Genomic DNA, 27,557 nt, shown 5'->3' with positions numbered 1-27,557 from the left:
TTCTGACTATAGAAAAATAATATACTGATAGGGAAGACGGAGATCATTTGATGTCCTCTTAGCCTTCTTCTGCCATTGTATGCATCATACGTGGAATGAAGTATGTGCCCGTGGCAGATTTCTTATTAGAGCCCATTCACACAAATGTATCTATTTTGTGGTCCGCAAAACTCAGATCCGCAAAAGATATGGATCACATCCGTGTGACATCACTGTTGCATCAATTTTTTGTGGATTCATTGTAATAATGTATATTCTTGTCCGCAAAATGGACAACATTTTTTTTTTTTCGCGGGGCTGAGGAACGAACATACCAATGCGGAGAGCACATGGTGTCATGGATTTTTAATCTAGCAGATTTTTTATCTATATCACGCGATAAGGACAGTTGACATGACCATTGTTAGTGCGGTTTCTGTGCTGAAACGTCACAAAGCACCTACATGTGGATTAGCCCCATTGAATGGCAGTGCAAACTGCAAACTGAGCCAGAAATCTGAGGATCAGCCTTGTATCTCTGTATGACAGATTTCTTCAATGTGTAATTCTACCATATGAGCACGCCCCGATTCTGATAATAGAAGTATATTAGGGGATTGCTAAAATGTGCAATGACTTTTGCTCTCACTTATAGTTGTCCAAAGGAGGATTATCACCTTATTCACATGACCACTGAATAATTGTGTGCCCACATTGGAAACTCCCATCATACAACTGGCATCCTTCCCTTTTCAATACCAAATAGGGGGAATATGAATTGCTTGGACATTTTGTAAGTATCTTCTGAACCATCTGAAAATGTTCTGATAACCAAGAACATTTCTTTACAGCCCCCAGACCTAGCACAGTGGTCCCATGTCAAGCATATAAGAAATATTTTTTAGCTTCCCCTAATACTGTATATATTCATGGATCTTTACCGAGTTGATACAAGAAAACATTTGATGGGTTTCTCTATCACCAGCACTTGTTAATGAATGATCCATCTTACAGTATAACCTCGCATTCCCTGGTACTTCCTACATAAAGCTATGTTTTCTTTCCCTTCTGTTCTTTAGTACGTCATATTTCTCTTATCTTATGATTAGTTCATTAAACATAACATACACTAATAACTAAAAACATGTTTGGCTGTTCTTCTATTCAACATTTCCTTTCTTTTAATATAAAATCTATATGATTTAGTTAATTGTGGAGCACATCCTCTGTCTGAGCTTTATTACCGCATCAATCCTTCCAATTTCATTGTAAAATGCACACTTTTCTGTTAATGAACTCTCTTTAACAAGTCTTCTCTATGTTTTGTGGCGTTATTTACACCTTTGTTTTATATTATGTCACATTTCAGATATATCTTTGGTTCTAATTTGGACTTTTGGGGATTGCACAAAATATCTGCCTGTCACTTCCTTCATTATGTTATTAAACTTCATAGGAAATGGCGCACACTTATTTATGCTGCAGTAATGCAAAACGTCAAAGAATAGGAAAGCATACATTAGGACGGATTGCCAGATGTATGGCGTAAATACTGAAGAAACTGCGATCCTGGCTATACTTTATGATCTTTGTAGCCTATGTATCAACAGAATTTGTCATTGCTCTGAAAGGGTTTTAGTTTAACCACTGAAAAGGAATCAGTTTTTGTTTTCATGAATAATATTAAATAGCTTATTCTACAAAAGAAAATATATCTATACAGATTGAAAGTAAGGAAGAGCTTCTCATTACACTATGCTAATATAATATTCTCGGTGTAATACGCTATGCCTATTTTATCTCATGGTCTATGTTTCTTTACTATACTGTTGAGTGTAGGTTTTGTATTGGTATGTGTGACAGAAGACTTCTACCGTCAAGCCTGACATAGACATTGCGATTTTGTGCATATCAGATTAATCAAGAAAATCGGATTTTACAAAAGCCTATATGCAAAAACTTCCCACTCTAAAGGATATAGGATTATTTAACATTTGCTATAATTTAGCATCACATCTCTGCACTGCCCCATGATATTATTGCTCATATCTTATATGGCAGATACACTCTTGAATTCCTTTAATATGGTTAAATGGGTTTTCTGAAAGTTAACTATTAAGGATCTAACATAAGTATTGGTCATCAATATCTGATAGGTGGGAGTTCGACTCCTGGTCCTCTTCCAACCAGGTATTGTAAAGAGCTGCTGAATTTGGAGGAGAGCTGCAGCCCCTTCCTCAGCCCATGATACTCATCCATTGGTCATACTCCCTTTCTGCAGTTCAATCCCTTTCAAGTGAATGGAATGGAGCTACAATACTAAGCATTGCCAGTATACAATATACAGTATGGAGCTGTGCTTGATATACTATAAAAAGGCTATAGCACATGTCATATAAATTCTGTGTATCTTGTATCTTATATATTTTTGTCTAACTTTACACTATCTATACATTGGTTTATTTTGAACCAACATTTTGGGGCAATTTTGGCACAGGTTGTTTAGACAAGTTGTTTAGATGTTTTAAATTGTGCCTCTCATCTTCTAAGCCATGCTCCTTTCTCATTAAACCACATCCTTTGTTTAGAGAGACACAAAAATGCCTAAAGTACATAATTAATGTGGTACAAGGTATGTATGGCCGTTTTTCTGAAACAATTTGAGTCACAATTTAGGAGCATTTGACTATGTAAATCCCCCACCGCATATGGTCAATTAATAAGCCGAGGTATATAACACACTACATGATATAATGTTGAGACCCAAATAAAGTGCAAGTGCATGAACTCAAATCACATGTACATACTAAGGCAGCCCAAGCAATTGATATACAAATGTGTAGCCATACCAAAAAGCCGTCTCCTCCCGCGTCCCGACGTGCGTTTTGCTAATGCTTCATCAGGGGGTAAATGTCCAACCATATGCCTGTATTTTACCATTAGCCTGTACCTCCTGCTAAGGCATTGTTAGCCTTGTTTATGCTTGTACCACCAACCATTTTAATACAGCAATTTCTTGTTTTATCATGCATTAATAAATACTGATTTTATTGTTTTCTATTCGGATTTGCCTTCTTTTAGTGTTATCATTAGTCAAGGTCTAATAAGTTATTTATGACTCACCCTATAAGAAAAAAAAACCCTAGTTGTAACTCATTGATTCCAAAGTTCACCACCAAATCTATATGATTATGGCAATGCTAAATGTGTTTTCTATATATGATTAATTGTACACTAATAGCACATTTAATGGAAATATAGACAGCATAAGGACAATGTATAAATTTAACTTTACTGATGTGTGGCTTATTTTATGTTGCCATCTGGACACTGGTAAACATCAGGTTTGTGGCATTACTAAATGGTGTAATTAGGCACATTAAAATATATTATGGGCAAGCACTCATCCTCACACCCCTTTAAAAAAAAAAAAAAAAATGCCATGCCTAGCAAGTATGTTCTGTGATTGATGGGGAGGAGATGAAAACATGCACTAAAGTTCATGTTACCCCTACCCCAGGGGTCATGTACAGTAGGTATACAGGGACGGGAGGATCTATATTTCTCCTCAGCATGTCAGCACCACTGTATGACATCTAGAGATATGAACCAGCTTGTTTTAAAGCTAACAATATACAAAGTTGACAGAAATAGAACCTATAAGTATTACTTGTAGATCTCACAGCCTGATTTATAAATGCCCTGGCTGTATGATGGATAGCAAGTGAACCTGGTCCTGTATGAAACCTTAAATTGTCATTAGGGATGAGCGAACTCGAACTGTATAGTTCGGGTTCGTACCGAATTTTGGGGTGTCCGTGACACGGACCCAAACCCGGACATTTTCGTAAAAGTCCGGGTTCGGGTTCGGTGTTCGTCGCTTTCTTGGCGCTTTTGTGACGCTTTCTTGGCGCTTTTTGAAAGGCTGCAAAGCAGCCAATCAACAAGCGTCATACTACTTGCCCCAAGAGGCCATCACAGCCATGCCTACTATTGGCATGGCTGTGATTGGCCAGAGCACCATGTGACCCAGCCTCTATTTAAGCTGGAGTCACATAGCGCCGCCCGTCACTCTGCTCTGATTAGCGTAGGGAGAGGTTGCGGCTGCGACAGTAGGGCGAGATTAGGCAGATTAACTCCTCCAAAGGACTTGATTAACTGATCGATCTGCAGCTGTGGATCATTGAGCTGCTGATCCTCAATTGCTCACTGTTTTTAGGCTGCCCAGACCGTTTGTCAGTCACATTTTTCTGGGGTGATCGGCGGCCATTTTGTGTCTTGTGGTGCGCCAGCACAAGCTGCGACCAAGTGCATTTAACCCTCAATGGTGTGGTTGTTTTTTGGCTAAAGCCTACATCAGGGTGAAGCTGTCACACCAAGTGCATTTAACCAGCAATAGTCTGTTCATTTTTTGGCCATATACAAAATCAGGGGCAAGCTGCGCCTGTCACCAAGTGCATTTAACCCTCAATGGTGTGGTTGTTTTTTGGCTAAAGCCTACATCAGGGTGAAGCTGTCACACCAAGTGCATTTAACCAGCAATAGTCTGTTCATTTTTTGGCCATATACTAAATCAGGGGCAAGCTGCGCCTGTCACCAAGTGCATTTAACCCTCAATGGTGTGGTTGTTTTTTGGCTAAAGCCTACATCAGGGTGAAGCTGTCACACCAAGTGCATTTAACCAGCAATAGTCTGTTTATTTTTTGGCCATATCCCAGTCTAATTCTGTCACTAAATCCATACCGGTCACCCAGCGCCTAAATACTAGGCCTCAAATTTATATCCCGCTAAATCTGTCCTTAGTGCTGTAGCTGGGCGAGTTATTTAGTGTCCGTTCAAGCACATTTCTTGTTCTGGGTTGAAATACAATTCCCAATTTAGCAATTTCATAATTTAGTGGTTTCTGCTATATCAGAGCTATTTGAAATCTATCCCTAAAAGGGTATATAATATTCAAGGTGCACATTGGGTCATTCAGAATAACTTCACACACACCCGCTACTGTGTATTTCCAAGTCTAATTCTGGCACTAAACCCATACCTGTCACCCAGCGCCTAAATACTAGGCCTCAAATTTATATCCAGCTAAATCTGTCCCTAGTGCTGTAGCTGGGCGAGTTATTTAGTGTCCGTTCAAGCACATTTCTTGTTCTGGGTTGAAATACAATTCCCAATTTAGCAATTTCATAATTTAGTGGTTTCTGCTATATCAGAGCTATTTGAAATCTATCCCTAAAAGGGTATATAATATTCAAGGTGCACATTGGGTCATTCAGAATAACTTCACACACACCCGCTACTGTGTATTTCCAAGTCTAATTCTGGCACTAAACCCATACCTGTCACCCAGCGCCTAAATACTAGGCCTCAAATTTATATCCCGCTAAATCTGTCCTTAGTGCTGTAGCTGGGCGAGTTATTTAGTGTCCGTTCAAGCACATTTCTTGTTCTGGGTTGAAATACAATTCCCAATTTAGCAATTTCATAATTTAGTGGTTTCTGCTATATCAGAGCTATTTGAAATCTATCCCTAAAAGGGTATATAATATTCAAGGTGCACATTGGGTCATTCAGAATAACTTCACACACACCCGCTACTGTGTATTTCCAAGTCTAATTCTGGCACTAAACCCATACCTGTCACCCAGCGCCTAAATACTAGGCCTCAAATTTATATCCCGCTAAATCTGTCCTTAGTGCTGTAGCTGGGCGAGTTATTTAGTGTCCGTTCAAGCACATTTCTTGTTCTGGGTTGAAATACAATTCCCAATTTAGCAATTTCATAATTTAGTGGTTTCTGCTATATCAGAGCTATTTGAAATCTATCCCTAAAAGGGTATATAATATTCAAGGTGCACATTGGGTCATTCAGAATAACTTCACACACACCCGCTACTGTGTATTTCCAAGTCTAATTCTGGCACTAAACCCATACCTGTCACCCAGCGCCTAAATACTAGGCCTCAAATTTATATCCCGCTAAATCTGTCCTTAGTGCTGTAGCTGGGCGAGTTATTTAGTGTCCGTTCAAGCACATTTCTTGTTCTGGGTTGAAATACAATTCCCAATTTAGCAATTTCATAATTTAGTGGTTTCTGCTATATCAGAGCTATTTGAAATCTATCCCTAAAAGGGTATATAATATTCAAGGTGCACATTGGGTCATTCAGAATAACTTCACACACACCCGCTACTGTGTATTTCCAAGTCTAATTCTGGCACTAAACCCATACCTGTCACCCAGCGCCTAAATACTAGGCCTCAAATTTATATCCAGCTAAATCTGTCCCTAGTGCTGTAGCTGGGCGAGTTATTTAGTGTCCGTTCAAGCACATTTCTTGTTCTGGGTTGAAATACAATTCCCAATTTAGCAATTTCATAATTTAGTGGTTTCTGCTATATCAGAGCTATTTGAAATCTATCCCTAAAAGGGTATATAATATTCAAGGTGCACATTGGGTCATTCAGAATAACTTCACACACACCCGCTACTGTGTATTTCCAAGTCTAATTCTGGCACTAAACCCATACCTGTCACCCAGCGCCTAAATACTAGGCCTCAAATTTATATCCCGCTAAATCTGTCCTTAGTGCTGTAGCTGGGCGAGTTATTTAGTGTCCGTTCAAGCACATTTCTTGTTCTGGGTTGAAATACAATTCCCAATTTAGCAATTTCATAATTTAGTGGTTTCTGCTATATCAGAGCTATTTGAAATCTATCCCTAAAAGGGTATATAATATTCAAGGTGCACATTGGGTCATTCAGAATAACTTCACACACACCCGCTACTGTGTATTTCCAAGTCTAATTCTGGCACTAAACCCATACCTGTCACCCAGCGCCTAAATACTAGGCCTCAAATTTATATCCCGCTAAATCTGTCCTTAGTGCTGTAGCTGGGCGAGTTATTTAGTGTCCGTTCAAGCACATTTCTTGTTCTGGGTTGAAATACAATTCCCAATTTAGCAATTTCATAATTTGGTGGTTTCTGCTATATCAGAGCTATTTGAAATCTATCCCTAAAAGGGTATATAATATTCAAGGTGCACATTGGGTCATTCAGAATAACTTCACACACACCCGCTACTGTGTATTTCCAAGTCTAATTCTGGCACTAAACCCATACCTGTCACCCAGCGCCTAAATACTAGGCCTCAAATTTATATCCCGCTAAATCTGTCCTTAGTGCTGTAGCTGGGCGAGTTATTTAGTGTCCGTTCAAGCACATTTCTTGTTCTGGGTTGAAATACAATTCCCAATTTAGCAATTTCATAATTTAGTGGTTTCTGCTATATCAGAGCTATTTGAAATCTATCCCTAAAAGGGTATATAATATTCAAGGTGCACATTGGGTCATTCAGAATAACTTCACACACACCCGCTACTGTGTATTTCCAAGTCTAATTCTGGCACTAAACCCATACCTGTCACCCAGCGCCTAAATACTAGGCCTCAAATTTATATCCCGCTAAATCTGTCCTTAGTGCTGTAGCTGGGCGAGTTATTTAGTGTCCGTTCAAGCACATTTCTTGTTCTGGGTTGAAATACAATTCCCAATTTAGCAATTTCATAATTTAGTGGTTTCTGCTATATCAGAGCTATTTGAAATCTATCCCTAAAAGGGTATATAATATTCAAGGTGCACATAGGGTCATTCAGAATAACTTCACACACCCGCTACTGTGCATTTCCAAATCTAATTCTGTCACTAAACCCATACCTGTCACCCAGCGCCTAAATACTAGGCCTCAAATTTATATCCCGCTAAATCTGTCCCTAGTGCTGTAGCTGGGCGAGTTATTTAGTTTCCGTTCAAGCACATTTCTTGTTCTGGGTTGAAATACAATTCCCAATTTAGCAATTTCATAATTTAGTGGTTTCTGCTATATCAGAGCTATTTGAAATCTATCCCTAAAAGGGTATATAATATTCAAGGTGCACATTGGGTCATTCAGAATAACTTCACACACACCCGCTACTGTGTATTTCCAAGTCTAATTCTGGCACTAAACCCATACCTGTCACCCAGCGCCTAAATACTAGGCCTCAAATTTATATCCCGCTAAATCTGTCCTTAGTGCTGTAGCTGGGCGAGTTATTTAGTGTCCGTTCAAGCACATTTCTTGTTCTGGGTTGAAATACAATTCCCAATTTAGCAATTTCATAATTTAGTGGTTTCTGCTATATCAGAGCTATTTGAAATCTATCCCTAAAAGGGTATATAATATTCAAGGTGCACATAGGGTCATTCAGAATAACTTCACACACCCGCTACTGTGCATTTCCAAATCTAATTCTGTCACTAAACCCATACCTGTCACCCAGCGCCTAAATACTAGGCCTCAAATTTATATCCCGCTAAATCTGTCCCTAGTGCTGTAGCTGGGCGAGTTATTTAGTGTCCGTTCAAGCACATTTCTTGTTCTGGGTTGAAATACAATTCCCAATTTAGCAATTTCATAATTTAGTGGTTTCTGCTATATCAGAGCTATTTGAAATCTATCCCTAAAAGGGTATATAATATTCAAGGTGCACATAGGGTCATTCAGAATAACTTCACACACCCGCTACTGTGCATTTCCAAATCTAATTCTGTCACTAAACCCATACCTGTCACCCAGCGCCTAAATACTAGGCCTCAAATTTATATCCCGCTAAATCTCTCGTTACCGCTGTCCTGTTGTGGCTGGGAAAGTTATTTAGTGTCCGTCAAAGCACATTTTTTGTTCTGGGTTGAAATACAATTCCCAATTTAGCAATTTCATTATTTAGTCGTTTCTGCTATATCAGAGCTATTTGAAATCTATCCCTAAAAGGGTAGATCATATTGAAGGTGCACATAGGGTCATTCAGAATAACTTCACACACACGCTTCTGTGCATTTCCAAGTCTAATTCTGTCACTAAATCCATACCGGTCACCCAGCGCCTAAATACTAGGCCTCAAATTTATATCCCGCTGAATTTGAATACAATACATTGGGCCAAATAATATATTTGTTGTTGTGGTGAACCATAACAATGAGAAAAACATCTAGTAAGGGACGCGGACGTGGACATGGTCGTGGTGGTGTTAGTGGACCCTCTGGTGCTGGGAGAGGACGTGGCCGTTCTGCCACATCCACACGTCCTAGTGTACCAACTACCTCAGGTCCCAGTAGCCGCCAGAATTTACAGCGATATATGGTGGGGCCCAATGCCGTTCTAAGGATGGTAAGGCCTGAGCAGGTACAGGCATTAGTCAATTGGGTGGCCGACAGTGGATCCAGCACGTTCACATTATCTCCCACCCAGTCTTCTGCAGAAAGCGCACAGATGGCGCCTGAAAACCAACCCCATCAGTCTGTCACATCACCCCCATGCATACCAGGGAAACTGTCTCAGCCTCAAGTTATGCAGCAGTCTCTTATGCTGTTTGAAGACTCCGCTGGCAGGGTTTCCCAAGGGCATCCACCTAGCCCTTCCCCAGCGGTGAAAGACATAGAATGCACTGACGCACAACCACTTATGTTTCCTGATGATGAGGACATGGGAATACCACCTCAGCATGTCTCTGATGATGACGAAACACAGGTGCCAACTGCTGCGTCTTTCTGCAGTGTGCAGACTGAACAGGAGGTCAGGGATCAAGACTGGGTGGAAGACGATGCAGGGGACGATGAGGTCCTAGACCCCACATGGAATGAAGGTCGTGCCACTGACTTTCACAGTTCGGAGGAAGAGGCAGTGGTGAGACCGAGCCAACAGCGTAGCAAAAGAGGGAGCAGTGGGCAAAAGCAGAACACCCGCCGCCAAGAGACTCCGCCTGCTACTGACCGCCGCCATCTGGGACCGAGCACCCCAAAGGCAGCTTCAAGGAGTTCCCTGGCATGGCACTTCTTCAAACAATGTGCTGACGACAAGACCCGAGTGGTTTGCACGCTGTGCCATCAGAGCCTGAAGCGAGGCATTAACGTTCTGAACCTGAGCACAACCTGCATGACCAGGCACCTGCATGCAAAGCATGAACTGCAGTGGAGTAAACACCTTAAAACCAAGGAAGTCACTCAGGCTCCCCCTGCTACCTCTTCTGCTGCTGCCGCCTCGGCCTATTCTGCTGCTGCCGCCTCGGCCTCTTCCTCCGCCTCTGGAGGAACGTTGGCACCTGCCGCCCAGCAAACAGGGGATGTACCACCAACACCACCACCACCACCTCCGTCACCAAGCGTCTCAACCATGTCACACGCCAGCGTTCAGCTCTCCATCTCACAAACATTTGATAGAAAGCGTAAATTCCCACCTAGCCACCCTCGATCCCTGGCCCTGAATGCCAGCATTTCTAAACTACTGGCCTATGAAATGCTGTCATTTAGGCTGGTGGACACAGACAGCTTCAAACAGCTCATGTCGCTTGCTGTCCCACAGTATGTTGTTCCCAGCCGGCACTACTTCTCCAAGAGAGCCGTGCCTTCCCTGCACAACCAAGTATCCGATAAAATCAAGTGTGCACTGCGCAACGCCATCTGTGGCAAGGTCCACCTAACCACAGATACGTGGACCAGTAAGCACGGCCAGGGACGCTATATCTCCCTAACTGCACACTGGGTAAATGTAGTGGCAGCTGGGCCCCAGGCGGAGAGCTGTTTGGCGCACGTCCTTCCGCCGCCAAGGATCGCAGGGCAACATTCTTTGCCTCCTGTTGCCACCTCCTCCTTCTCGGCTTCCTCCTCCTCTTCTTCCACCTGCTCATCCAGTCAGCCACACACCTTCACCACCAACTTCAGCACAGCCCGGGGTAAACGTCAGCAGGCCATTCTGAAACTCATATGTTTGGGGGACAGGCCCCACACCGCACAGGAGTTGTGGCGGGGTATAGAACAACAGACCGACGAGTGGTTGCTGCCGGTGAGCCTCAAGCCCGGCCTGGTGGTGTGTGATAATGGGCGAAATCTCGTTGCAGCTCTGGGACTAGCCAATTTGACGCACATCCCTTGCTTGGCGCATGTGCTGAATTTGGTGGTGCAGAAGTTCATTCACAACTACCCCGACATGTCAGAGCTGCTGCATAAAGTGCGGGCCGTCTGTTCGCGCTTCCGGCGTTCACATCCTGCTGCTGCTCGCCTGTCTGCGCTACAGCGTAACTTCGGCCTTCCCGCTCACCGCCTCATATGCGACGTGCCCACCAGGTGGAACTCCACCTTGCACATGCTGGACAGACTGTGCGAGCAGCAGCAGGCCATAGTGGAGTTTCAGCTGCAGCACGCACGGGTCAGTCGCACTACAGAACAGCACCACTTCACCACCAATGACTGGGCCTCCATGCGAGACCTGTGTGCCCTGTTGCGCTGTTTCGAGTACTCCACCAACATGGCCAGTGGCGATGACACCGTTATCAGCGTTACAATACCACTTCTATGTCTCCTTGAGAAAACACTTAGGGCGATGATGGAAGAGGAGGTGGCCCAGGAGGAGGAGGAGGAGGAGGAAGAGGGGTCATTTTTAGCACTTTCAGGCCAGTCTCTTCGAAGTGACTCAGAGGGAGGTTTTTGGCAACAGCAGAGGCCAGGTACAAATGTGGCCAGCCAGGGCCCACTACTGGAGGACGAGGAGGACGAGGATGAGGAGGAGGTGGAGGAGGATGAGGATGAAGTATGGTCACAGCGGGGTGGCACCCAACGCAGCTCGGGTCCATCACTGGTGCGTGGCTGGGGGGAAAGGCAGGACGATGACGATACGCCTCCCACAGAGGACAGCTTGTCCTTACCCCTGGGCAGCCTGGCACACATGAGCGACTACATGCTGCAGTGCCTGCGCAACGACAGCAGAGTTGCCCACATTTTAACCTGTGCGGACTACTGGGTTGCCACCCTGCTGGATCCACGCTACAAAGACAATGTGCCCACCTTACTTCCTGCACTGGAGCGTGATAGGAAGATGCGCGAGTACAAGCGCACGTTGGTAGACGCGCTACTGAGAGCATTCCCAAATGTCACAGGGGAACAAGTGGAAGCCCAAGGCCAAGGCAGAGGAGGAGCAAGAGGTCGCCAAGGCAGCTGTGTCACGGCCAGCTCCTCTGAGGGCAGGGTTAGCATGGCAGAGATGTGGAAAACTTTTGTCAACACGCCACAGCTAACTGCACCACCACCTGATACGCAACGTGTTAGCAGGAGGCAACATTTCACTAACATGGTGGAACAGTACGTGTGCACACCCCTCCACGTACTGACTGATGGTTCGGCCCCATTCAACTTCTGGGTCTCTAAATTGTCCACATGGCCAGAGCTAGCCTTTTATGCCTTGGAGGTGCTGGCCTGCCCGGCAGCCAGCGTTTTGTCTGAACGTGTATTCAGCACGGCAGGGGGCGTCATTACAGACAAACGCAGCCGCCTGTCTACAGCCAATGTGGACAAGCTGACGTTCATAAAAATGAACCAGGCATGGATCCCACAGGACCTGTCCGTCCCTTGTCCAGATTAGACATTAACTACCTCCCCATAACCATATATTATTGGACTCCAGGGCACTTCCTCATTCAATCCTATTTTTATTTTCATTTTACCATTATATTGCGAGGCTACCCAAAGTTGAATGAACCTCTCCTCTGCCTGTGTGCTAGGCCTAAATATATGCCAATGGACTGTTGCAGTGGTGGCTGACGTGAAGCCTCATTCTCTGCTATGACATGCAGACTGATTCTCTGCTGACATGAAGACAGATTCTCTGTTACGGGACCTCCCTCCTCTGCCTGGGTGCTGGGCCTAAATATATGCCAATGGACTGTTGCAGTGGTGGCTGACATGAAGCCTGATTCTCTGCTATGACATGCAGACTAATTCTCTGCTGACATGAAGCCAGATTGTCTGTTACGGGACCTCTCTCCTCTGCCTGGGTGCTGGGCCTAAATTTATGACAATGGACTGTTGCAGTGGTGGCTGACGTGAAGCCTGATTCTCTGCTATGACATGCAGACTGATTCTCTGCTGACATGAAGCCAGATTGTCTGTTACGGGACCTCTCTGCTCTGCCTGTGTGCTAGGCCTAAATATATGCCAATGGACTGTTGCAGTGGTGGCTGACGTGAAGCCTGATTCTCTGCTATGACATGCAGACTGATTCTCTGCTGACATGAAGCCAGATTGTCTGTTACGGGACCTCTCTGCTCTGCCTGTGTGCTAGGCCTAAATATATGCCAATGGACTGTTGCAGTGGTGGGTGACGTGAAGCCTCATTCTCTGCTATGACATGCAGACTGATTCTCTGCTGACATGAAGACAGATTCTCTGTTACGGGACCTCCCTCCTCTGCCTGGGTGCTGGGCCTAAATATATGCCAATGGACTGTTGCAGTGGTGGGTGACATGAAGCCTGATTCTCTGCTATGACATGCAGACTAATTCTCTGCTGACATGAAGCCAGATTGTCTGTTACGGGACCTCTCTCCTCTGCCTGGGTGCTGGGCCTAAATTTATGACAATGGACTGTTGCAGTGGTGGCTGACGTGAAGCCTGATTCTCTGCTATGACATGCAGACTGATTCTCTGCTGACATGAAGCCAGATTGTCTGTTACGGGACCTCTCTGCTCTGCCTGTGTGCTAGGCCTAAATATATGCCAATGGACTGTTGCAGTGGTGGCTGACGTGAAGCCTCATTCTCTGCTATGACATGCAGACTGATTCTCTGCTGACATGAAGCCAGATTGTCTGTTACGGGACCTCTCTGCTCTGCCTGTGTGCTAGGCCTAAATATATGCCAATGGACTGTTGCAGTGGTGGGTGACGTGAAGCCTCATTCTCTGCTATGACATGCAGACTGATTCTCTGCTGACATGAAGCCAGATTCTCTGTTACGGGACCTCTCTCCTCTGCCTGTGTGTGTGCTGGGCCTAAATATATGCCAATGGACTGTTGCAGTGGTGGCTGACGTGAAGCCTGATTCTCTGCTATGACATGCAGACTGATTCTCTGCTGACATGAAGCCAGATTGTCTGTTACGGGACCTCTCTCCTCTGCCTGTGTGTGTGCTGGGCCTAAATATATGCCAATGGACTGTTGCAGTGGTGGCTGACGTGAAGCCTCATTCTCTGCTATGACATGCAGACTAATTCTCTGCTGACATGAAGACAGATTCTCTGTTACGGGACCTCTCTCCTCTGCCTGGGTGCCGGGGCCTAAATATCTGAGAATGGACTGTTCCAGTGGTGGGTGACGGGAAGCCAGATTCTCTGCTATGGAACCTTTTGGTTAATTTTTATTTATTTAATTTTTATTTTAATTCATTTCCCTATCCACATTTGTTTGCAGGGGATTTACCTACATGTTGCTGCCTTTTGCAGCCCTCTAGCTCTTTCCTGGGCTGTTTTACAGCCTTTTTAGTGCCGAAAAGTTCGGGTCCCCATTGACTTCAATGGGGTTCGGGTTCGGGACGAAGTTCGGATCGGGTTCGGATCCCGAACCCGAACATTTCCGGGATGTTCGGCCGAACTTCTCGAACCCGAACATCCAGGTGTTCGCTCAACTCTAATTGTCATCCTTAAAGAGGACCTTTCACCACTCCTGACCAGCCTATTTAAATAGATACATGCAAATCCCAAGTACTAACAATTCTGGAACATCTATTCCTATGGCTCTGTGCTGTGCCATTCCTTTATTATTTCTACTAGAAGTTATGAATGAATTGCTAGCAGTCTGCAGTAAGGGTACAGAGGGGAGGTAACCAGTTGGGGGGGGGGGGTGTACCTGCACAGTCAGAAAATGGCAGCACTGATGGAATAGAGTCAGTCTGTGCAGATACACCCCCCTAACTGGTTACCTCCCCTCTCTACCCTTACTGCAGACTGCTAGCAATTCATTCACAACTTCTAGTATAAATAATAAAGGAATGGCACAACACAGAGCCATAAGAAAATATGTTTCAGAATTGTTATTACATGGAAAAATGCATAAAGCTATTAAAACAGGAATTTCAGAGTGGTGAAAGTTCCTCTTTAAAACAAGATCTGTTTCATATATTGGGGGTGTCTTTTTTTCCAGAAAAGGAGTGAAAAGTTGAGAGCTTTCGTATTTAGTCACACCTTCTATGTTTAATTAGGTCAATTATTGATGCCACAACCCATATGTTTACCACAATCAAGACCTGTGATTGTCAGCTTTAAAACAGGAACTGGCTCATATCTCTATTCCTGGTTGAAGCAGCCACCTTGCTCAGACAGCAACAGCCTAAGCCAGGGATGCTCAACCTGTGGCCATCCAGCTGTTGTAAAACTACAACTCCCACCATACCCTTCTGTAGGCTGATAGCAATAGGCTGTCCGGGAATGATGTTGTAGTTGTAGTTTTGAAACAGCTGGAGGGCTGCAGGTTGAGCATGCCTGGTCTAAGTTGTTGAAGAAAAAAATACTGACCGGTCACGCCCCCTTTATATGGCTGTTATAGTGGTAGTTCTACCTGTATTTGTGGTCCATAACTGTGTCATAGCCTGGGGCAATTGGATGGTACTCTGGTGGGCCAGCCTGATCCTACCCCCCACACAAGTCAATGTGCTTGGTTAACACTGCTTGTTTGCAGTAAGGACAGGATCAATCAGAGTTATATCCTTTGTAAAAAAAAAAATTGCAGGACATGGATTTCATTTTTTTTTTATGGTGATTGACTTTAAATATGTTGTCTTACTGAATAGAGTGAAATATAGATGTTCACTATTTTTGATACATAATGGGTGGATGGTACTTTGATATGTTGGTTCATTATAGAGTAAGATGAATAATAATATCCCAATCCCAGATTATATGTTATATTTAATCCGATAATATTTACCTAAGGCACATTTTAATTGCATTTTTTTTGTAAAGAAAGAGGGTGGGAAAGTAATATAGCGAGACAGCATGCATTTCCCCATTTATTCCATTTGTTTGGCTTGCTACACAAGGAAGAAGCTTGTCATGGCATATTCCTTACCTTTGATGCAGGTTGTTTCCAGTGACGGTTTACACAGTAATGGAAATTAAATCATCACTTTGATTCTAAGAAAAGAGAAGACAAAGGACATTTTAGCATAAATCCAAATTGATATTCAGGTATTGACACACTTAAGGCATAGCAAAATGCATTGTAATAGTAAGCTCTGATTTATTGTGGAAGGTAAGGTGCTATTACAAGTGTTAAATTATAAATGTTAAAATAATTAAATTATAAAGATCAAAATAGTAGGCTAATTATAGACTAAAAAAGTAGGCTAATTATAATTTCTTATTATTCTAATCCTATCATGTTCCAGGATGGGGCAAGGCATCTCTTACACTTCTTATAGTAGGAAACAGTGGGTTAACTTGAGGTACTTGAGACCCATGCAAATGTTGTTACTGGCAACCTAAAAACTTAAACTGATGTCTTCTTATGTGGCCTTTTGGCCCCTTCACATAATGGTGCGTGTGTATGCAACTGCTGCCTATGCACCTTTAAATATCTATGCTGGGTGGAGTTTTTTTTTAATTCCTCCTGAAACAGAGGTTTTTAAAAAAAATCTGCATGTTGTCTGAAAATACCTTACTTATGCTCCAATAACCAAGTCTTGCATATCCCTGTGTGATATGACATGGCATCTCTAGTTGATATCTAGTTGACTTATCCTATGCCACAGTAGTAATGTGGCTTTGGAAAAAAATATTAGTGATCAAAAAGCAACAACAGAAGTTTTGAAGGACAGACATGAGTGGTGGAATCAGTAAAATAAGTATATTGCACATTCTGATAGTTTTACATTTTGAGTCCATGTCCAAATATTTTAAAATTATATAAAACCTCTTGACGTGTAACTGCTATATATTTTTTTTTTTTTATGTGTTGGGACAGCAAGTATAAGTGTTTTTGCAATACACTTTATTAGGAAAATATGTTAAGTTTTATTAGAAAATTGAAGTAAAATCTCGCTTTTAGTAAGCTCTAACTTACTTAGGTTGCTAACACAAATCTGTGTTCATCATTTTACTGAACACTGAAGATGCTGAATAACTGTATGACACAAAGACAGGATTCTCAGCTGGCCTCTGACTTCTCTGTCCAAGTCTCTGTTTCCTTCCCTTATCCTGTCTCCCTATAAGTGTATGTAACATACGTTACTAAAAATGATTTTACATGCTTTCCTACGGAGAGTTTATCTCTCTGGTTAGCACTGGGAAGATAGGGAGAGGAATGGGGTTGCAACCATCAGTACTGATATTAAGTAGACATGAGCATGGTACAGTACACTTACTGTCAGCATCTATCTGAGCAACCCCCAGTCTTCTCCTTATCATCTCACTCTTCCTATTTCAAAAAGTAATACAAAGAATTTGCAAAAATTCTGCTCACACAGAACAGCAGACCTGATTGTACAAGTGTCTCACTATTCTACTAACAGATTTACTTGCATTTTTTGCATTAATTTCTGCCAAAAAAACTAAGACTCAGAATATGCAACTGCACTACAGCTCCCACAATGCACTGCTCTCTATCAGAATTCAGAATTGTACTGCTGTCATGGAAGATAATAATGTTTAACAATTAATACAAGAGATGTCAAGCAAAACATTTCACAATCACACATCAGAACTGTTGTTAAAAAATTGAGCATTCCTTTAAGTATGATACAAATAATTACTGTGATGTCTTATATTGCTAAAATATTAAAGATTAAATATAATTCTCAGGTATATTATTATTATTATTATTATTATTATTACTACAGTATGGGCCTGTTACAAATAAAATGTGTGAAATAAAGAAAATAAAGCGTGCCTCTTTCCTTTAGCTTAGTAGGAGCCTACTCACTTTCCTTGTGACACAGACTGTGACATCTTTATTTCGACTTCAAAAGATTGACATCAAACTTAAATCTACTCTGACGATTTGAGCAAGAAGTTAACACTGTGTCATTGCACAAATAGGAGGAAGAAAAGAAACTTTGAGTTAATAAATGGCATTTAAAAGAATAAAGATTACAAAACGGCTCATGGGTGTACAGTTAGCAGAGGACAGGTTGACTTAACCTTTCCCTGCAAGTACATTCACAACTAGCTATTGTATGCTATGCAGCTGCAGTTAAAATTTATTGTGGATGAAGAAGATGTTTTACAGAAGTCCCAGTACCGTCTATACTTCAAGTTTTTTTAGCCTTCTTGCTTTCAGAGCATAACCAGCCTGCATACATGCATTTTCTATAACATGTTTTCTAAGGGGCTGTAAGGTATCACATGCAAACTAGAAACAGAAGACAATTACATAGAAACATGGAAAGATAGAATGTGTCGGCAGATAAGAACCATTTGGCCCATCTAGTCTGCCCAATATACTGAATACTATGAATAGCCCTTGTCCCTATCTTATATGAAGGATCGCCTTATGCCTATCCCATCCATGCTTAAACTCCTCCACTGTATTTGCAGCTACCACTTCTGCAGGAAGGCTATTCCATGCATCCACTACTCTCTCAGTAAAGTAATACTTCCTGATATTACTTTTAAACCTTTGCCCCTCTAATTAAAAACTATGTTGCCTAATTACCTACTATGCAAGTGATCTTCCCATGTCTAAGGGCAAGAAATTAACATAGCAGACCAGATTTAGATCTATACATTTCTAAGGTACTGAGGATTACCACGGGTGCTAGTACACTGATTACACACTAATTCCTATTCTGCTGCGGTGCCACAGCAGTACCGCCCCTGCTGTCCTTAAAGACACTAATATATTAAACAAAGATTGTGGGCACAATGCGTGTATGCAAGCGCTCCACTTCCTAGTAACACCTTTTTGCGGAGATGTCCACACGTGCCAGCACAGCCTATATGTAGGAGTGAAGTTAATAACCTGTCTTCTTCCTTCTGCTATGTTTGTGATCTATGGTATCCTCCTTTTCTTGCATATGTATACAGGGTAGTGCACTTGATGCTTGTGATCGGAGCATGCCCCAGCCAGCAGCAATGTTCCTACCTTGAACTGAAGCTTCTGCGCCATAGGAGCACCTAGTGACATCACTTTTTGAGCTACGGAAACTTTGAAGAGTCAAAGAGGAAGTTTGGCTCTTCTAGGTTTCCGTCACTCAAAAAGTGATGTCACTAAGTGCTCCTACGAAGCGTGAGCTTCATACAAACATAGAAACATAGAATGCGTCGGCAGATATGAACCATTTGGCCCATCTAGTCTGCCCAATATACTGAATACTATGGATAGTCCTTGGCCCTATCCTATATGAAGGATGGCCTTATGCCTATCCCATGCATGCTTAAACTCCTTCACTGTATTTGCAGCTACCACTTCTGCAGGAAGGCTATTCCATGCATCCACTACTCTCTCAGTAAAGTAATACTTCCTGATATTACTTTTAAACCTTTGCCCCTCTAATTTAAAACTATGCCCTCTTCAGTTCTAGATAAGAGCATTGCTGCCAGCTGGGGCACGCTCTAATCACAAGCATCAAGTGCACCTGGATACACCACTACATGCAAGGAGAGGAAGTTCTATCGATATGCAACAATGTGCATACTTTTTCTGTATGGGCAAGATATAGAGGTGAGGTATATTTTCTAGTGATATAGATGGCGTAAATATAGACAGGCTGTCTAAACATATTTATCACAGTGCCTCATCCTGGATTATGACTCTAATGTATGGCTAGGCACTTTTGTCTAATTCTATACCTATTATTGTTTAGTTAGTTCTGTCACATAATGTTATGCTAGAATTGTGGTGCAATTTAACTGGAAAAATGTGCATTTTAGCTCATGCCTCCATGACACAAAGCCAAAGCTCTTTTTCCTGACAAGCCATGCCCCTGTTCTGGACTAATGAGCAGAAACTTTCTCTAAACCTAGATGCATCAAATTGTGTAAGTTTTTATTGCATTTTACACCAAAATCTTGGTGCATTCACATTAGCAAATGTGGACCAATGTTTCAACCTTGAGTATCTATGATCTTCTGATGTTATTGCAGGAGAATTGCATTTAAAATTAGCGTCAAGATAGTTCATAGTTATAGGGAAGGTGTTATCAGAAAATTACCTATTGTTTAAATGTTTATGCAAAAACCTATTTTTGAGAACTGTGGGTGGTAATATAATTTTCGATGCCATTATCTAGGGGGAAAAAAAATCCTAAAATCTTGCACCCTTAACTCTGTGCACTGAGCCTCACAATAGGCTGACACTTCCTGTTCTGTAGAGATCACTTTGTAATAGTTACTACATTTCCATGGGATTACAATGAAAGGTAGCACCTATAAACTGGATCCACTATTTAAAGTAGATGAAGACAGCAGCTTTCCTTCTCCCCATCCCTGCAAAATGGCATCTATGCAGGTCACAAATCATGCCTAGAACACTTTCCCATAAAAGTTAAATAAGCCATCTCCAGATTACAGCTTTCTATGGTCTATGTCTCTGGTGAAATGCATATCTCTGAATGCTGTTAACAGAGGAGAGCAGCAGCCCAGGTAGGATGACTGCCCCATGCCAATAAAACAAGTATTGGGGATAATCGGAGTTCCAGTTTTGGGTTGCTCTTTCAGGGCAGTAACTCTGGTAGGCTGCACCTAAGAGGAGTGCCCAGGGTATAGTCTAGGGAAAATGAGTTAGCAAAACCTTGGATATTTATGATGTTGCCTGCAACAGACAAGGCATACTTGAATGCTACCAATGATATCTACTGAATCACATTTTATTATTGTCCAGGGGTTTGCTGCACGTAGGAATTGGGTTTCTCATATGTCTGGTGGGAATTAATACACTTGGATTTCTATATTGAAATGTCGAATTGGTTTGATTTTTGACATTTGGTATTTATTCTTTGGAACCTTGCAGGTTTCAGTGATTTTAAATCCACAAAATGTCTATTATTTATGCTAAAGTTCTCCAGAGATTTTACCCTTTTCAATGTGGCAAATTCACAGCAAAATTCATGACAAAATTCACATGCAGAACATTTAAAATTTGTCACAGATTTATTGCTGGTTTTGCTATAGTTTCACTGCAAAGTCCATGATGGTATAATTGTTCATTTGGACACTTTCTTAATGCTCTACAATTTCTTAGCTGCAGATATTTCCTCCTTGTAGATAATACCAACCAATTTTTGTCATTGGATGATCAACACAGTCTCATGAGGTGAAAAATCTAAATCCCATTTTTAACCACATTCCATCCATGGTTTGAAAAATTTAGAAAAATAAAATTAGAATAAAAATGATCTGCTGAAAACATTCATCCGAAGAATTGGGCAAGAGGAGTCTTGTTTCTACAGAATTATGACTGCCTACTAACAATATGCCAGGCAGATAAATGTACTGTATGTTTGAATGATATAAAAAATGGCATTTATTTCTACTAATGCCACAGTGATGCCTTTACCCTAGACAGTTATTGCTATTTGGAAATTATAATTACCAGGTATAAAAGGGCATAAACTAAACAGAACTTGCTCTAAAAGGAGCTTTTCTTTACAGTCACAATGCTCATGTTCATATGGTTGCCTTCATAATAAATAACACATTATTCATGTACTGATATATTACAGGAAGGTTTTATAACATTATATGTTGCTTTTAAGATTGTGTCCCTGCTATAATAAAATATTTAAACTGAACAGGTGACCATCTGAGTATGGTCACTCTTCTATTTATCTTGCAGTCTGGCTCCTGGCCAAGCCAACTTCTGCTTACCTACAACACCACGTAATATATTGCAATATTAGCTTCTGGAACCTGGGGTTAGAGTAAGTGTTTTGTTCTTTGTACTTCTTGAAAGAAAATCAGACAGACAGGAAGCCCCGTGGGTTGAAAAGGGATGCTACCATAGAAATAGGAAATAAAGTCAGCCCTACTGGTGAGGAAGAATACTTTTATCACCTGACTAAAATGAATCATAGATCCAAACTATTTCTATTAGACAGACAATAATTATATTTAGTAAATGCAAAAACATAAAACCTTGAATTTCCTCTATTATAATTTCATTAGCATTTTAGTTTATAATTTGTTTTACTGCCATAGCAACAATAATTGCTTATAATAGTAAATTGGTAAAAATGTATATACATGTTACATCCTGTTAATAATAATAATAATAATAATAATAAAAAAATAATACTATGAACAGATTTACTTCTTTTTCACTAATCCTATACAGAAAAATGAACAGATGTTTGTACATTTTGCTACAGCTTTAAAATCCAATTCTTAAAAATTGGAACAGTTTTCATATTAGAATGACTACATTAGACACAATAAAATGTACTTACATTTTTATTGCACTAGCTCATAGGTAACTTCATGTTTTCTATTTTTTCTATAACAATCTTTTAACCACTTACAGACTGGGCCATTTGCCCCCTTCCTGACCAGGCCTAATTTTGCAAATCTGACATGTGTCACTTTATGTAGTAATAGCTTTGGAACGCTTTTAATTATTCAAGCCATTCAGAGATTGTTTTCACATGAAACATTGTACTTCATGTTAATATGTTTTACCTTTATTCATAAAGAAAATCAAAAAGTTTACGAAAATGTTCGAAAATTCACTGTTTTCTAAATCTGAATCTCTCTGCTTTTAAAACAGAAAGTGATACCTCATAAAATATGTATTACTTAACATTCCCCATATGTCTACTTTAAGTAGGCATCATTTTGTAAATGTCATTTTATTTTTTTAAGACCTTAGAAGGCTTAGAATTTTAGAAGCAATTCTTAAAATTTGTAAGAAAATTACCAAAACCCACTTTTTAAGGACCAGTTCAGGTCTGAAGTCACTTTGTGGGGCTTACATAGTGGAAACCCCATAAATTACCCCATTGTAGAAAATACACCCCTCAAGTTACTCAAAACTGATTGTACAAACTTTGTTAACCCTTAAGGTGTTCTAAAAGAATTAGAGGAAATGGAGATACAATTTCTAAATTCTATTTTAATAAAAAAAATCTTTAACACATCAAGAGTTAACAGTCAAACAAAGCTTATTATTTATTACCCTAATTCTGCGGTTTACATAAACACCCCACATATGGTCGTAAACTGAGGTAAGGGCACACGGCAGGGAGTAGAAGGAAAGGAACGCCATATGGATTTTCGAAGGCAGATTTTGCTGAACAGATTTTTAGATGCCATGTCCCATTTGAAGCCCCACTGCTGCACCCTTACAGTGGAAACTCACAAAAATTGACTGCATTTTGGAAACTAGGGAGTAAGATGCCAGTTTTATTGGTACTATTTTGGGGTACATATGTATTTTAATTGCTCTATATTATGTTTTATGTGAGGCAAGGTAACCAAAAAAATGTCTGTTTTGGCACTGTTTTTATTTTTTACAACATTCATCTGACAAGGTAGATCATGCGCTATTTTTATAGAGGAGATCTTTATGGAACGCAATGATATCAAATATGTCTAATTTCTTTGTTTGTTTCAGTTTTACATAATAAAGCATATTTTTTTATTATGTTTTTGTGTCTCCATTTTCTGAACACCATATTTTTTTATTTTTCTGCCAATTGATTTGTGCTGGGGCTCATTTTTTGCAGGAAGAGTTGACGTTTTTATCGGTACCATTTTTGGGTACATATGATTTTTTGATCATTCATTATTACACTTTATGGGGCAAGGTGACCCAAAAATTGTTTGTTTTAGCAGTTTTTATTTATTTATTTATTTTTATAGCGTTCACCTGAGGAGTTAAGTCATGTGACATTTTTTATAGAGCAGATTGTTACGGATGTGGCAATACCGAATATGTCGACTTTTTCTTATTTATGTAAGTTTTACACAATAATAGCATTTTTGAAACAAAAAATTATGTTTTAGTGTCTCCATAGTCTGAGAGCCATAGCTTTTTTATTTTTTTGACCAATTGTCTTAGTTAGGATCAAATTTTTTTGGGCGGGATGAGGTTACGGTTTGAGTGATACTATTTTGGGGGGCATACACCTTTTTGATCGCTTGGTGTTGCACTTTATGTGATGTTAGGTGACAAACTTTGGCAGTGCTTTGGCACTGTTTTTATTTTATTTTTATTCTGGTGTTCATGTGAGGAGTTAGGTCATGTGATATTTTTATACAGCCAGTGGTCACAGATGCGGCAATACCAAATATGTCTATTTTATTTTTCTATTTTGATGTTTATATCCTATGGGCGGTCAGGAAGTGGTTAAAGAGAATCTCTCAATAGAAAAGACTTTCACCTTGGAGAGGCAAACCATTTGGAATGTTCTCTAGCATGCATGACTAAAGCACTGTAGGATCCATATCAATGACCTAATATCTATATCAATCAGCTATAATTCCTGGATTAATTATGTTTTTTTAGGTGATATACTTATGTAGATTTCGTTATCTTCCCCATGCAATTGAACATATAAACATATCTCTTTGGTTTGTTTCCATCCTGTATGTAGCTTTTTTAGTCACTGTATTCAACTAAACTCATGAAGCACTTGTCCTTTCTCTATTAGAACTCCTGCACTGCCCCTAACAAACCCCAGCTAATTTATAGCTCCTCCCACCCAGCTATTTACATAGATACTCCTCTATCACTGCCTCTAACAACACCCAGCTAGGTTACGGCTCCTCCCACCCAGCTAGCTATATAGACACCCCCTATCAATGCCCCTAACAACCCCCACCTAGTTTATAGCTCATCCCACCCAGCTAGTTACATAGACACTCCCCTATTACTGCCCCTAACAACCCGTAGATAGTTTATAGCTCCTCCCACCCAGTTAGTTCCATAGACACTCCCCTATCACTGCCCCTAACAACTCCCAGCTAGTTTATAGCTCCTCCCACCCAGCTAATTATATAGACACTCCCCTATCACTGCCCCTAACAACACCCAGCTAGTTTATAGCTCCTCCCACCCAGCAAATTACATAGACGCTCCCCTACGACTGCCCCTAACAACACCAAGCTAGTTTATAGCTCCTACCACCCAGCTAATTATATATACACTCCCCTATAATTGCCCCTAACACCCAGCTAGTTTATAGCTCCTCTCACCCAGCTACTACAATAAACCCTCCCCTATCACTGCCCTTAACAACCCCCAGCTAGTTTATAGCTCTTCCCACCCAGCTAGTTACATAGACACTCCCTTATCAATGTCTCTAACAACCCCCAGCTAGTTTATAGCTCTTCCCACCCAGCTAATTACATAGACACTCCCCTATCACTGCCTCTGTTGCTGCTTTGACACGCTTATGGACATAACATCATAGGAAATGGAGCTACATTACATGGTTATGTAGCCGAAAACAGAAGATAGGAACAGCAACAGCAACAGAAATACATTACAAAATTATAGCTACCGTCATAAATGATTATTGTAAAGGATGTTGATGCAAACTGGAAAATCCCTTTAAGGTACAGTAATTTCATATGTTTAGCTATGCATTGAGATGCAGCATAATTACACTGTGACATTTTATTCTATATTGACCAATGACCAATATATTGTTTTATAAGGAGAAAAATGTCAGATTTCTATATTTATGGGAAAAAAAAGAAATTTTTGTGGTAGACTCCACTTACAAAGACCATTTATGGTATATTTTGTCATTGAAAGCCATGTAGCATTCTGTAGTTTGCTTGTTTGTTGAAGTAATCACTGAATAATGCTACTTTCTAATGCTTTCCATGAACACAGACAGATCTGGACTATCGGAAAGTCAGTATAATGGCCTAAACAACATCACAAATATTATTTTATTTTTCTATCCCATTACATGGTCACTATAAATCATGCATTACAGAACCACAAACTCTGCTGTCTTTGCAACGTTTCTCAGGAGCAGAGAAAAGTAAGTAAAAGATATCTATTTTTCCAAAATCTTGGTTTTAGCCATTACCTAATGTACACTTACATTTTACAGAGTCATAAAGATTTACAAAAATACTACCTCCTGTTGTCTCACATTTTATATACTATTTAAAGTAGCCAGGAAAATTTATTGGACCAGTATGTAGAAGAAAAAGTACCCAACTTATAAAAAGTAGATTTTTATAAAATCAAGAGTTGTATTTAAAGCGCTCTGTCACTGGGATCAACCCTTTTATACCAGACATACTGCCTGGTAGGGCTCATCATGCTGATTCATACAATACCTTTATTTTCTCTGTATGCTAAACAGCTTCAGAGATATCAGCATTTTTATTAAGATGCAAATGAGAAGTTGGAGCACCAGGAGATGGGGCTGAATCATTTGAGCACTGCTTTGTAGCAACTCCTTTGCTCTACACACTCCTCCCTCCTCCTTGATTGATAGGACTAGACATGCTGAGGGCAGCTGTGTCCTAGCATCTACATATCACATACACTATGTACTATAGCTTCACCACGCTGATCTGCTCAGAAAGCTAATCTACATATTACTGCTTTATTCATAGGCACAATATATGATTATAAAACAATATATGAGACATCTTCTTTATGTGGAAAGGCTAGAGCTCAGTGATAATTGCTTGGTTTTGCATGTTAAGCTCTTGAATCTTGGGAGAGACTTTAAGGTTTTTTTTTTTGTACATTTAACCAATAATAAATATCTATATACTTATCATATTGAGAATAATGGTGGTAATTTACAAACAGATATACACCATTTTTTGGCATATATCTGTTACAGATTATTTGCGCCTCAATCTGCAACTTTTTCCCCTTTTCCACCACTCACGCCAGGTCTAAAAAAGGAGGGGTGGCGTGGGCAGGGAAAAGGGTGGGCTGGCAGGCCGTCTCCTTTACCATTTTCTATGCCTGTTTTAAGTGTAGAAAATAGTCTAAATGTAAGACAGCTAGGAAGCTGGCATAGATTTAGACAAGTGTAAAGTCTGCCTAAGTTATGTAGAGGCTGGCCCCTCTATATAAATTAGGCGGATGACAGCCAGCGTTGGAGGGATGGAGATTGACATCTAAATTGCCAGTCTTCATAAATGTCTTCCAGTGTGCTTAGTCTTAAAAAGCTAATAAATATTAATGGTTTCTTTATAATCATATTGTGCCTATGAATAAGCCACAAATAGGTTTTTGGTTTCTACGCAAAAAAAGTACTATTCTCAATATAGTAAGACATGTTATTGTTATTATATGATTATATATTATTTATTATAGTTTGGCCTTTTATTATAGGTTGAATGAGAAAAAAAAAAACATATTTTTTTTAAATGTCAGTAATATGTAGATTATCTTTCTGAGCAGTAGTGCATATGGCATGTAGATGCTAGGAGACAGCTCTACCCTCAGCATGTCTAGCCCTGTCAATCAAGGGGAGGGGGGCCTGTGCACAGAACATATTGTGTTACAAAGCAGTGCTCAAAGGATTCAGCCCTGCCTCCTAGTGCTCCAACTTGCTCACTTGCATATGAAAAAAACATACAGATATATTTCTAGCTGTTTAGCATGCAGACAAAAGAAAGGTATTGTTTTAACCAGCATGATGAGCCCTACAAGGCAGTATGTCTGGTTTAATAGGGTTTATCCTGGTGATAGAGCCTCTTTAAAAACTACAGAGTACAGTCTAACTGTATCTATTCAGACTTTATGGGGGACACATAGTTAAAGGGATTTTCCAAGTGTTTTATACTGATGACCTTT

The 27,557-nt window shown here is 40.7% G+C and overlaps 1 protein-coding gene across 2 annotated transcripts in view; it reads right to left on the bottom strand.

Annotated features, from left to right (window-relative positions):
- TENM3 (teneurin transmembrane protein 3) overlaps positions 1-27,557 on the bottom strand; it is a 1,312,080-nt gene that overhangs the window by 1,127,649 nt on the left and 156,874 nt on the right. For both annotated transcript variants that reach the window (XM_044297320.1, XM_044297329.1), the window contains exon 2: positions 15,912-15,976. The gene's annotated coding sequence lies outside the window, so the exon portion shown is untranslated. The remainder of the gene's footprint in view (positions 1-15,911; positions 15,977-27,557) is intronic.

This window comes from Bufo gargarizans, chromosome 1 (genome assembly GCF_014858855.1).
Source record: "Bufo gargarizans isolate SCDJY-AF-19 chromosome 1, ASM1485885v1, whole genome shotgun sequence".
NCBI classification, from domain to species: domain Eukaryota; kingdom Metazoa; phylum Chordata; class Amphibia; order Anura; family Bufonidae; genus Bufo; species Bufo gargarizans.
The sequence above is the reverse complement of the archived record's forward strand: the minus strand, read 5'-3'. Positions and strand labels throughout refer to the sequence as shown.